This window comes from Tetrao urogallus (assembly GCF_951394365.1).
Source record: "Tetrao urogallus genome assembly, chromosome: 7".
NCBI lineage: Eukaryota > Metazoa > Chordata > Aves > Galliformes > Phasianidae > Tetrao > Tetrao urogallus.
Window position 1 is genome coordinate 11,053,963 of NC_136820.1, and position 14,283 is coordinate 11,068,245.

A 14,283-nucleotide genomic window follows, 5' to 3' on the forward strand; every position below is an offset into this window, starting at 1 on the left:
ACGTGCTGCCAGCCTTGTGAGCATGGCTTCACGTTCATCACACAAAGAGCATGAAAGGGGATGGACTTCGCATCTCCATGGGTTTTGGAAACTCAGTACAATTTAAATGGCAACAGAACTGGTTCTTTCCACAGAGAAGGGGATGGTGCTGACTCCTGGCATGGGCTATCTTCATCACAGGTAACCCCAAAAGGGGTAATAATTCCCACCATCACATCCCACATTTCTGCCAGCCTGCGCATGTGGGGTGCGCTGGGGTCCCGCAATGTCCGCTTGCTGGGAGCTGCTTTTCTGCTGGGCTGCTGCTGCCACGGGGCATGGAGCTCTGCTGGGAGCTCTGTGTGCACTCACTGTGTCAATATTTAACAGCGGTAATTAGTAACAGGCTGGGTGGCTCAGGAATTCAGAGCTCAGCATTTACCTCGTCCACCTTTCCCATCTTCTGGCTGCTTAGGGGACACGTCTGCAGCAGGAGAGGTGATGGCTTGCGTAATGCCACTGCCCCTTTTTTTCAGTAAACATTATCCATAGGCCGTCACTAATGTGTGTTCCCTTTGCTCTGGTGGCTCATGACACTGTAAGCCTAATAACATAAGAACTATATTCGAGGTGAAAAAAAAAAGAGAAAGGTATTTTTGTGGCTAACTGATGGGCAGCTCCCCTTTGCTACCAGCGTGATTAAGGTTGCAGCTCCAGGAACCAGTGGCAGCACAGCAAGCATCCTTTCTCCTCCAAACAGTGTATCCTTGCCCTGCCACCAGGCCATGCCCCACTGCTGCCCTGCACCCTGCAGAATTCAAGATCTCCTCGTCTCTGCTCGCTGCCTGATGCCCGTGAGCCCGTGCCAGTGTGCGTGCATTAATTACACTCATCTAAATGGCGATATATGCATTGTTACATGGCTACACGTACTTATTCCTGGCTGCTCTGTTGCCAGGAGCTGAGGATTTTGAAAGGGATGCGTGGTGCTGTTTTTCGCAGAGGAAGCAATTAGGAGGTTCACCCGATTTACCAGAGGCTGTGCCCTCTCCTGCGGCACTGGGGCTCCACTGCCACAACAGCCGCGTGGTGCAGCAGGAGAGCGCTCGGCTCCGCTTTTCCCAATTGTTTCTGTTCTCTGTGGCACGTCCACAAACAACCGCCCCAATGGGGTGCGGGAGTCAGCCTGCTGCTGCAGATGGGCGGAAAGGAATGGAACAATACCCAAACCAAGAACCAAAGCTTGTCTCATTAGCGGTGCAGCCAGCACAGAGGGGGCAATTTGCCGGAGACAGCAGCGGTGATAAGTGGAGAGGGGAGGAGGGGGGAGCGTGGACGCAGCTCGAATTCAGCCGGGAGCGATGGCAGGAGGTGCCTGAGAGGGGAGCATCGCTGTGAGTGTGGCAGCTGGGGGCTGCCCTCCGCCCTGACAGCTGCGTGCCTCCCATGGATTTGTGTCCCCACGCCGAGGTAGCAGCCCCACTGGGGTGCGTCTTCATTCCGAATGGGATGCTGTGCACTGAGCCGGCCGCACAGTAGGGTGCTCAGGAAAAGGAAACCAAAGGAACGTGGCTTTCTTATGATCCCAGGGATGCAACACCTCTTCTACGAGGACAGGCTGAGAAAGCTGGGGCTGTTCAGCCTGGAGAAGGCTGGGGGGGACCTGAGAGCAGTCTTTCAGTATCTAAATGGGGGCTGTAAGGAAGGAGACAGGCTCTTTAGCAGGGTCTGTTGTGACAGGACAAAGGGAAATGGCTTCAAACTAAAAGAGAGGAGATTTAGATTGGATATAAGGGAGACATTTTTCACAATAAGTGTGGTGATGCACTGGCACAGGTTGCCCAGGGGCTACCCCATCCCTGGAGATACTCAAGGTGAGGCTAGATGGAGCTCTGAGCATCCTGATGGAGCTGCAGGTGTTCCTGTTCATTGCAGGGGAGTTGGACCAGATGATCTTTAAGGGTCTTTTCCAACTCATGATTTTGTGATGATTCTGCAACAATTCTTCAAACCCAGACCCTGTCACTTGCAGTCTTACAAAGGGATGGAGAGCAGCACGTTCCTGAAAGCAAGTTAGGCAAGTGCAGCTTGCCTAACTGCACCTATCCTTGGAGAAGGAAACATAAAGGAAAGCCATGCAGAGTGGTTTTACAGCGGCTGTCAGCCCATTCTTACCATAGAGTCATTAAGGCTGGAAAAGACCTCTAAGATCATCTAGTTCAACCATCAGCCCATCACTACCATACCACTAGATCACATCCCTCAGTGCCACATCCGCACGGTTCTTGAAGACCCCCAGGGACAATGCACCACCTCCCTGGGCAGCCTGTGCCACTGCCTCACTGCTCTTCCTGAGAAGAAATTCTTCCTCATATCCCATCTGAAATCTGCAATCTGATGCAATCTGCACAAAAGCAGCTTTCCATTCAGCCCTGCAGTGCTTACCTCTGCAGAAATTATGTTCTCTGCAGGGAAAACTTGTCACTCCATAGGTTCTTCCCCTGCAGCCTCCTGCAATGTACAGATCAGCAGATCTTTCCTCACATTTCTCCCCCAGCACTGCTTACAGAAGGCATGGAGGCAGGTAGGATGTGAGGGGCAAAGCCACCCAAACAGCAGAGCCAGAATATTGTGCGTTGGGCAAGGATAAAACCCCAATTTTGTCCACTGTTTTTCCTGCTCTGTTAAAAACTGGCCTTATGCACAACCTTGCCTTGCTCTTGACCATTTAGTTCGTCCTGAGTGCAGGGATCCCACAAGAAACACAAGGAAAAGGACACAGCCATACTGGAAATTATCTCCAGTGCTTTTGATGCAGAATGAGAAAAGCCATATCCCCAAAGCCACGGGGCGAGAAGGTGATAAGCCCTGCACTAATTCTCCTTTTGTGTGGAGTAGCGTCTCAGGATCAGGATCAGGAATTCTATGGCAACCCGATTTAAATATGACAATGTATGGAATCAGTATGAAAATTACTACACAACTCAGAGCCCTCAGTCCTGGTCTAGGGCTCACTGCTGACAAGATTACATTAAGAAGCAATTACCTTTGGAAATGACCCTATCGGGCCAAGAAAGCAAAGCAAATTTCTCTATGTGACAGACACTTCTGGCAATTTCGGTTGTGTTACACTATCAACATCTTCCATACTGCATCTGCTATTACTGTGTCTTTCCCCAGAACTGTGCACAGCCACAAAGCTTCCAGGCTATGGGGATTTTTGCAGCTCAGGTGGGTACAGCTCAAGATGGAAGCTCTGTTAGCTGGAGATGTGTAGCCAAATGATATTTGACTGAACTGATTTGCACGGACATCTAAACGAGGCTTTCAGGTTACAGAGCTCTTCCTCCACAAACAGGAGAAGAACCGCTCGCTTTTGGAGTTCCTGTCTGAAGCTGCCACACACTTCTACAGCAATTTTGAATCATAATCATAGAGTCATTCAGGTTGGAAAAGACCACTAAAATTGTCTCGTGCAACTTGCTGTCAGTTCACACTGAGTTTCCTTTACAAACTGCCATGCAGGTTTAAAACCAGCAGGAAAACTTAGCAAAGCACCCACTTTCCATCCATATATACTGGCTACTGAAAGCTTTAGCATCTTGGTTTCCATGTCCCAGCCTCTGAACAAGCTGTAGAGCTTTGGTGATTGCCAGCTGAGGGCCGAAATAAGTAAGGGCAAAGGAAAGGAGGCCAATGCCTTAGTTAATAGCAGAAAGGGCTGTGATAATTACAGGCTCTCCCACTACACATAGATGTAGCTGAGCAAGTGGTCAGGTCTCCACATTAAACAAAATGAAATCAAAGAAAAACGGAAAATAAAAACAAAAATACACCAACAGCACTCATAGAACTCCATGCGCTCAAGAGCACGGGTGTCAGGCAGCTCTGCCAAAGCCACTTGATGTACACTTGTGCACCCCCATGGACTGCTCGCTTGTGCACGTCAGACAAACAAGATCCCACGATGAGAGGCTTCCCCTTTGAAGGGTTGCCTTGCTTTTGTGCTTTGCTGCCTCTATGTGTCTTTCACGAAGCTTTATTATCATTGATAATGAAGAACTAAGAGGGAAAAAAATTCTATTCAAGTATTGCATAGTCAAAAAATCACTTCCCTGGATGCTGGAAAATCAAATAGAAGACTCCGGGGCAGAAGGGCTAATTAAAAAAAAAAAAAAAATCACACACACAAAATCACACAAGCCTGCTTTGCTATGAAAATCCCTGAGGGGAGATAAAAGCTGAAGGGAAGCACACGCTTGAATAATAAGGGTCTTAATGGGTTTGGGTCCATGTCTACCAGAAAGCATCGATTTTGGATGCTTGATGAAGTTAGTTATTAGATTAGAAAAAAATTATTTAAAGAGATACTGTCCACTGAAGATCATTCTGTTGGAGAAGTTTGTATTGGTGTCATAAGTAACCGCTCATTTTATTGAAAAGAGGCTGGAGTGAAAAAAAATCTTTTTGGTGCCCAGATTATTTATTTCATGCAGCTGGCAGGATCTGTGGTACATCTTAGCTTTTCCTTTCAATGTCCACTCCTTACAACCCTTGATTTGTATCCCAGTCAATCTTTGGGAAAATGTTGCGGGGCTGCAGCAGTGGGATCAGCAGGAGGCAAGGACTGAGATGCTCAAAAAGAGCCCATATTTTGCAGAAAGGAGGGGAGAGAAAAGACTGAGGGAAACGGGAGGTTGGGCACCAAAGGCTCATGCATTGTCTCCTGCAAACTCAAGCTGTCTCTACAGCTGTTCCCTTCAAGAAGCCCAGCTGCCTTTGGGATTTTCTTACAGGGAATAAAAGACAAAGCTTGAGTCCCAGACTTTTTATCCAGTTTGAGGTTTGTACTTGTAAAATGGTGTCCTCTCATTTGTACCACACTCTGAGTGCTGAGCTCCAAGAACTCATTCCATATCTCCATATTTGCAGGGCTGGAAGTAGGTGGGATTCAGACTCAGGGCAAACATACTGTTTTGTTCAGAAATGGCAGATCAGAAGTGAGATGGGGCCAGTGACACACCTGAAGATATTAAGAATAGTATTCATCCAACCGTAGGCATTGCAGTGGAAATGTCTTATCTGAACTTGCTGGTTGAGCTCCCTTTGTAGTCACTGTGAAGCAGATGAGTCATCTCATCCCAGTGCAGACATCTGAAAGAGGGCAGGTGACTCATATCTTACAAGTACCCACTTCTCTTCTTGATTATAAAGGGCAGCTCTGATGAAGACATCTGATGTCAGGTGAGGTGACTCCCACCTTGACTGGCTAGACTGCCTTAGGATGCGAAATATGAAGTTAGACAAAGAATAACACATGCAGACTGATCAACACTGATCTGTAAGTTACCTTAACCAGTGAATTGGTGAAAAGTCTTGTGTCTGATTGCTTCCATGTTGCTGGAATGACAGCCGGGAAGGTTGTGGATTAAACACTGCGTCCCGGGTTGTGTGGTTACTCACACCAGCTGTCAGTAGTGGTCAGTTTTAGGCTGAGCATCTCTGAGAATTATGCCAACAAGTGATATAAGTGAATGTTGGCAACCCAGCAGGTTGTCTTTGAGAGGGCCAGGAAGTCACCTCCTTTCTCGGCCGCCTGATTGCAGTCCTCATGCCTCACTCACTGAGGCTATGACAGTGACAGTGAACACAGGCTCATCCATAACTGGTGAGATCCAGTGGCATGGGTCACTGTGGAGCTCATCCAGAAACTCCCATTTGGTGGTGACTTACAGCCTGCTCAGGAGGCAATCTGTGTATGCAGCATTACCAGAACTCAGTCTGATTATTAATAGCAAAAACGCAGGTTCTCTCCCAGGCTTGACATCTAACTAGCAGTTGTCAAGTTTATTGATCTCATTACCATCCCTGCAGTAATTCCTGCATTTCAAAAGCAAACCTCTCACTTTGTCATCTACAAAGTTGTCTTTGGAAGGAATGGAGGATTCGGAGCTCACCCAAGATGACTGCATGTCTGACTCCTGTAATCTCTGCTCTCCTCCCTGGTTGTTAATCTTGGACTCTCCTTGGAGCCTAACCCAGCTCCTGCAAATGTTGCCAGGACGAGATTCTGGATATGTGCTTCATGGACTTGTCATTAACACCAGCTGGTCTTGCAACACTTTTCTCAGTGTTACAGCCTGATCAAGATCTCAGCATCCAGTGAGGATGGATGACTGGGATTCCCAAGCAGTGTCTCTACAGCTAGTTAGCTGGAGGCAAAAAATAGCTAGTGGCCAATGTGGCACATTCAGAGTACCCCAAAATAGTCCTGTAGAGTGACCCAGCCAAAATAACAACTGGAAGTAGAAAACCACAGCCAGCCTGGAGGGCAGAGGAGAAGTGCTCAAAGAGAAGCAGTTGGCCGCTTTTTCAGCTATCTAAAATTCCTGCACTGAGCTTGTAGGTGAGCACGTTCCTGATATTTTCATGTGTCTTAAGATGATGTATTTTCATGTGAATTCAGAAAGAGTTGGCACATTGGTTAAAATTAGCTGCAACATATCTACGAAATGGGCATGATGACAACACCCATTAATAATAATAATAGTCACGCTTCCCCTGGTTTCCGAAACAAAAACCATTTATTCATTCAAATGTCTCAGGAAAAATTCTGCTGTTACCTCTCTTGATCAGGACAAAGCAGAAACTGGTGCTGAAGCTCATTACAAGTGCTGTCCCAGGTAATCACACTGCTCTATGAGCAGCAAAACAAATGAGTATTGAGTTCTGCAGATTTGTGTCCTATTTTCCCTCATCTGCCTCCAGCTATGCCCTGCGCCATACCCCAGCTTCCATATAGGTCATCTGCTAAAACACCAACATCTACGATGTTACTTTTTCTGACTCCTGTGCTGAAGGAGACTAGGATTACGTAGGTCTGATCTCTAAATCACTGTTTATCCATACAGGTTGAAATTCCCTCAGTTCTGGAAGAAAGGCAGGACAAAGGGAAAGGTCACGTGCCTGCAGATGTACTCAGAGACCAGAGGAGCCCTTGTGTGTCAGACTGTCATTTTTGATGTCTGCTGGGGATGTTCAGTTGTGAAGCAAATCCTCAGGTCACTCCTTCCCTGGCAGTTGCAGAGTCCCACCTGTGTTCTGACCTCTGCAGACCTGCAGCCGAGTCCTACACTGCTCCAGTTCAGGGGCTATAAATTTTTATGAGTGCTCACAGCCAGATTGTTTGGATCATTCTTCTTGACTATGCAAGCTCCAAAACAGTGATATTATTATTTATATCCGTCAAGTCACTCATTAATCTAAATCCTGCCCTGTAACAGAAAACATAATGCCTCCTAAGGGAGGAGGTTGCCTCTGAGTCACTGGCAGAACAGCATGTTCTCTGCTCTCATGGGCTCTCTACCATGTCTGGCTTTTACTTCCCCCTCTTTCTAGTTTCACAAGTCCTCTTTTGGATTGCAGTCATCCATCAGAGCCCTGCAAGGTGGCAAGAAATGAGCAGAAGTGTCTGGGCGTTCCTCTTACAGCTGCCAACCAGTATCAGTGTTGACTCAATGATCTGGCACTCGTTCACCCAGCCCAGCAACATGGAACATGAGTTTTGGGTATGTTTCAGCAAAGAAAATTGAAGATGCGGGATCCTTTCTTACTTTGGTAATTTGAAGGCTATCGGTCAGTAATTACTGGGCATTGCAGTATCACATGGCAATGACCTAGCTAATGAGGAAAGATGATCTCAGTCTGCTTACGAGAAACAAAGTCCTTCCAGCAGCATCCAGATGTCAAAATAAGTGAGTGCATGGCAGCATCTCGCTTGTGAAGTCCTGTGTGGGAAACAGCTGTGCTGGGCCTGGATCCTGGGAATGTTCCCAAATGTGCCATGCTGTCAGCACAGGGGCAGCGCTGCCAGAGCTGAAAGCACAGCGTAGGCTGCTCATTCAGATACAGCAACCAGGCTTGAGGTCGCCTACAATGTCAAGATGCACCTCGAACCCTCTTGCTGTTGAAAGAAGAGGACACTGTGGGCCATTGCTGCTGTGCTGTGACAAGCTGATGTTCTCCTGTTAACTGTGATGAATGTCTCTAATGAACATTAGAGCTACTCCCAGTCTAGATGAAGGCAAAGAGCACGCCTGACCAGAAGCATTAGCATCACTGCTCACTTTGTGGTGAGCGGGCCATTAACTCATTTTGACACTGAGAAAATAAGACTGGGTTTGTGGGTATTTCTGTTTGTTTATTTTACTGTTTAAGTTGAAAGAACTGTAACAAGATAAAGCACTCTCCGGAAAAAAAGCTAATTGGATCTGAATAGCTTAATTGATGGAGATAGGCACCTACTTGAAGCCCTGTTTTCTCTTTTTTCTCCAGCCTATGGATTTGCTGTTTCTTACAACCTGTACAAGAAGTGAGCATGAAGTTTCCCTTTGCTGCTGAGGTAGGGTTTTGTACCAATATGAGAAGGTGTAAATTATAACCTGCAAGGCTAGAAGGAGTCACAGAGCACATGCCCTGTGATACACTGCTGACATTGGTTAACTATACAATTATCAGTGATTGATCAGGAACTGAGCACAGTCCCTCTGTTAGGACTGTCACTGTTCAGTCAGGCTATAAGTACATTCAAATGTCAGAAGCCATATAGGAAAACATTTACCACTAAGAACTGAGGAATTTTTCTCATTTTTCACTTTTCAAAAAATTATAACGTGGCTATAACAGAGAATTCAAATATGACAAAGTGATGGACAATCAATTGAAACCGACATTTATGGTTGTCATCTGGAGCAGAAGCATTTCTCATTTAATCTATGGGAATTATTCTTGCAATTCATACTGACTTAGTGGATGTATCTACAGTTGTAGTGCTCTTGGTCACAGCTTGGAAGCTCAGCGGTGAAAAGAGGATGTTTGTGTCACATTCCTGCTGCCTGTTAGAGCAGGAAAAATATGTAGTCTAATGGGAATAGAGGCATGGCTGTCCTCTAACCGCACCTCCCATAGCCTCCAGGAATTACCCAAACTGCATAATGCTTGGCCAAGGGTAAAGCTGATATAAGTCTCAGAAAATCTAAGGAATTCACAGAGCAGTACCAGAATTCCCCCTCCCTGGGACTCCTGAGGAAAGAGGCATCAGAGGAGAAAGACTGCTGCCCTAGAGAGGTGAGGGACAAGAGGCTGGGATGGATTGAGAGAGGCAGACAGAAATGCCACAAGATACATCTCTATGGAAGCTACAGGCCTTCCAGGATTTCCTTTCAGCTTGTCCTAAAGTGTGCACTGTCAGACTGGGATGGCCAAAGGGGCAGTTAAGGTTACCACACTGATATTCATGACAGTCCTTCACGATACTAGGTAACACTCTTAATGTGAGGTATGATGTTCTGTGAAATGCAGATGTTCCGTTAAGTTTCAAAGGGGTCTTCCTTCAAGGAAAGCCCTCTTCCTCTTCCATAAAGAATGCTCGTAATCCTAACAACAGCTCCATGGCCTGATCCTTCAGCACCCACAAGCTTCCTGCTGACACTATGGAGCTTCAGTTGACAAGTCAGCTTTTGTAAAGCTCTCTACTCTCGAGGTGCTTCTGACTACGTCTGTGGTGAGGGACTGCTTTGCAGAATGGAAACAGACATGCTTGGGCACTTACACATCAATGGCTGTGACACTGACAGATTAGTTCTATCACAGTGTTGTGAAATCAGACATCATCTTAACTGTCTCGCAGGGTTTCAATTTTTTAAGTGCTCAGGGCTTATCTCCTCTATGTTGGTCTCTTTGGATATAAGGTTTAATCTGAAGATCGAGATTGCATCTCCTGTTTCAAATACACAGCACAAAAACAAGCTCCTGTGCATCAGAGCAACAGGACATCCCCTCCCATTATTTCCAGTTTGACCAGAAGACACATAAATCAATGGATGAATTTCTGCCACTTGCAGAAGTCTTCAGGGCCATCCTGGTGACTGCACAGGAAACTCTACTTCGATTTTCTTCTTTCTATTTCCAGTCATTGTGAGCTAACAGTGGAAGGAAGCACCTGAATCTCACTGTTCAGATTTCCAGACACTATAACGAATGCCAAAGTGACATTGAACTGATGAGGTGTAATCAAGCTGTTTTAATGTTCAACTCTGTTGAAATTCTACCCTCTGCAAACAAGCTCAGAATGACTAATGCTACAGCTTTTTGGGTCAACAGACACAGCTTCTAACATACATGCAATACAACCCTGACTCCTGCTTGTCTGATTTTGTTTTTGAATCCCCTTATTCATTTCTACCAGCACAATCTGAATGCACTGATCCTGAATATCCTTAACAGAAAAAATGTGCTAATTGTGCCGTGCACTTGAAGCAACCTATCACAAAGAGGTTTTCCTTGAAATATAAATGACGCCTTCAAATTTGTTGTCTTTCCATAAACAAATCTATTCTAATTGAGGTCATTTGTGCCAAGCACATTTTCTGCTCCCCAGCGTGAATCCCCTGGCAAGTCTCCTCAGGCCTTCAGAGTAATCGGTAGCATCATTCTCAGTGATCAATCACAGCTCTCCTGAATGAACATAGGCTGTAGTGGCACACAGTCCCACACACCAGGGCCAGGCTAATGAGGCAGCACGAGCTAATGAGGGCTGATTTGATTGAATTCTGGAAAAAATAAATTCCCTTCTTGCTCTCCTTCAGCAAATTTGGTTTTGATAGATATAACAGAGAACCTCTGAACCACAAGTACACATCACTACAAAATTCTGCCTGTACTTCCATTGCAGTACTGTGAACATTGTCCATGCTTTCTATTGTAATACGGAATTATAAAAATGGACAATCCATGTTGGGACAAGAAAGCCATTTGTATGTATACAGAAAGGCACTCAAGGCACCCTTTTAAGTACAGTTGAAATTGCCAAGAGGTAAGCACATCCTAGCTCCTGTTTTAGATAGAAAGAGATCTAAACTCTCTGGGGCTGAGTGTGCTTTTCCTGTAAAAATATGCATTTTTTATAAAGGACATTGTTCCTTGTACCCTCTGGGAAATAAACAAACATTGCCACAAATACTAAATATTTCCAGCTACATCATTCTGTCTTAACCTATACACTAAAAAGAAAAAATCATAGAATAATAGAATCATTAAGATTGGAAAAGGCCACTAAGATCACCTACTGCAGCCATCAGTCCACCACCTCCATGCCAGCTAGCCATGTTCCTAAATCACAGAGTTGTTGTGAATTGTAGCTGATGGATTACCTGTGCCTAACGTTGCTGCTGCTAGATGAAAATACAAAGAGAAACAGTAAACTGCACCCCTGCAGATGATGCCACTAGGCTGAATAATTAGGATTGCACTGTGCAAATCTTGCTGTCATGTTGGATCAGAGAAGGCAGTTACACTGAGCTTCTTAAAACCTGCACAGGGCTAACAAACTACAGCTCCACAGCACCAAAATGTAGAATCCAGTCTTGCTTTCTCTCCTTTTATTTCATTAACACAAGGTTCTCTTGCAATGAATGTCTGCAAACACCATTGTCACACCTGGCAATCACACTGGCAACGGGGATAAAGGGATTTAAGAGAGAAAAGGAGCCTGAAGGGGACAGCCAGCTAACCAGGAGTTGTACAGAGCACTCCCAGCAGATGTTTACTTCCCAGAGTAAACAGAAAGTCTCGGAAAGCAGGAGGTAACTTAGCACAGCCTTGAAGCTCCTCTGCTTTGCCCTAGAGGGCTGGAAAGTGCAAAGGTAGAGCTTTTCCTTTAACCTAGATCCAGGGACCTGGCTCAGTAAGAACTGAGCCTAGTTTTTGCTTACATTAAGCCTGATTAATAAATGCATATAAGTTATTTTGCAAATTTGCACTCACACAGAGATTAACGCAATCCAGCAGTGACAAAAGTAAGCAAATCAAACTCTTCCTCAGCAACCATTAAAGCTACTGCTTTTCAAATGTAAAATGTAGGACTATGTTTGAGTATATACAAAAATAGGTGCTGTGTCTGTAAAATGTACATTTGCATAAAAGCCAGCTCCTTTTCTGAGAGCTGTCACAACAGGAAACTTCTAAAATAAAACCACAGCAATTAAATAATTTAAAGATCTAATTTGTATGAATCTTCTTCAAAAATACATATATGTTGAAGGAGAAGGCAACTGACCATTAAAGTACAAGCCATGAGCTCACTGTGGAAAAAAAGATATTTTTAGTCAAATAAAAAAAAAATGTTTTCTATTCAAGGCTTCATATCATGCTGTATTAAATTATAAGAGTGTAAACTGGTTCTGATTTGAGAAGAAATGGCATTGCAAGATGTGATGTGTCAGAAATGTAATTGTATATTGCACGCTGATGCTCTGCTTGTCTTCATTTTGTTGGAGGCTGACCAAACTAGGAAGCTCATCATAGCCAGGATAATTTTAACCCTCAAGAGTCCAGTCCCACAGCTCTTAAACACAGAATTAATATTTTTCCCCTGTGTCATCAATACAGCAACTTTTGTTAGTTAAGAATTTACAGGAGATAAATCCCCCAAAGTATAGTTACAGCCACTGGGGCTGGAAGGGAGCTCTCTCTCTGAAAATTAGACTGTAAGGATCAAACCTGCAAAAACATTAGGGGCTGAGGTTGCCCAGAGAAGCTGTGGTGCCCCATGCCTGGAGGTGCTCGAGGCCAGGCTGGATGGGGCCCTGGGCAGCCTGATCTGGTGGGTGGCAGCCCTGCCCACAGCAGGGGGTTGGAACTGGATGGGCTTTAAAGTCTCTTCCAACCATTCTATGATTCTATGATTGATTCTATGACAAAAATAATCTTTTGAGAGTCCTCCCCACTGTGAAGGGAATGCTAATGGCGAGGAGGTGGTGCAGCTAAACACACGCTGAGAATCTGACTCTGAATGCTGATTGTGCCAATTCCCACATTGCCACATCAATGCCAGGAAAATTACTGACCCTGCTTCACTGAATCTCTTCCCTTCCCTTCCTCCAGGGAATGTGACTTGTTCCTAACATGCATCTAACCTCTCGTGTGAGACAACAGCCTCCTTTTCTTGCAGTGTCACTGACTTCTTCTGTGCCATAATGGCCAAAGCCTGCTGTTCAGGCAGTGGAACATTGTGAAGTGCTAACAAAATCTGGTCATGTAGGAAGGGCATTCCTTTTACCTGAATTTGGACAAGCTTGTATGCATAAGCTGTACTGCTTCAGCCATTCCAACACAAACTGGCATTGTCAACCTGGAGAGGACATATAGGGTAGGCATTTATGCTGCACTGAAGAGCACTGAAAAAGAAATACCTCTATTAGCTTTGTAGGTTATCCCTATGTATCTTTTCACTGCCAAAACAGAAAAATAACTCCTGAATGACTTACCTACAGTAACAGTGACTTCTGTTTGCAGAATAGATACCTGGTGAGCTCATATCTTGGAGGTCTGAGAGTTACAAGACAATGCTGGAAAACTAGCAGACCTGAGAGATCCTCACCGTGCCAACAAAACCTCACTAGCTGTCTATATTGTTCAGAAATAAGGCTATCTCCTACCCAGAAACTCAAAGCTTTAACTCATCATGCCCTGCTCCTGAATGTCAGTGCTCAGGAATGGAACTCTTCAGGAGAAATAGACTCATAGAATCATTAAGGCTGGAAAAGACCACTAAGATCAGCTAGTCCAACCATCAACCCATCATCACCATGCCCAGTAACCACATCCCTCACTGCCATGTCTACATATTTGTGAAAACCTCCAGACAATGATTTTACCACCACCCTGGGCAGCCAGAAAAGCCAGTTCTTGATTCCAAAGCACTACTACTTATTGAAAGAAAAGTGAATGATTGTTCTGAGTACGTGACAAATCCAAAAGCAACAAGAAAAAAAGAAAGAAAATTAATAATAAAGCTCAGCAGTTCACTCAACAAATGTCCTAGAAGGCTTACTGAGATTAGACGATGAATGCACGAGCTTTTTTTTGATCCTGTACTTATTTCAACCTCTACTTCAACTCTAAGCTCTTCTTACTAACCCATAATATGGCTGTTTATTTAGTGTTGTCTGTCAGGCTAAAAGGCATTTGATGGTGGATAAAAGTTTGAATGCAAAATTCAAGAGATAGCAAACTGAGCGAAGAATTCACCAAGTGAATCACTTTGAGGACAGCGAGCCTTCCAGCTAGCACAAGACTCCTTCTGTCCATATACCTGAAGGTCTAATGTAGCTGGTCATGACTGCGAAACATTGACTATGGAGGGATTCTGACTTGCAGAGGTTCAGTACCAGGAGTTGGAGGGGAAAGAAAACCACATGGTGTACTCTTCTACCGAAATCAGGTTGTCAAGGGAAAATATGAAAG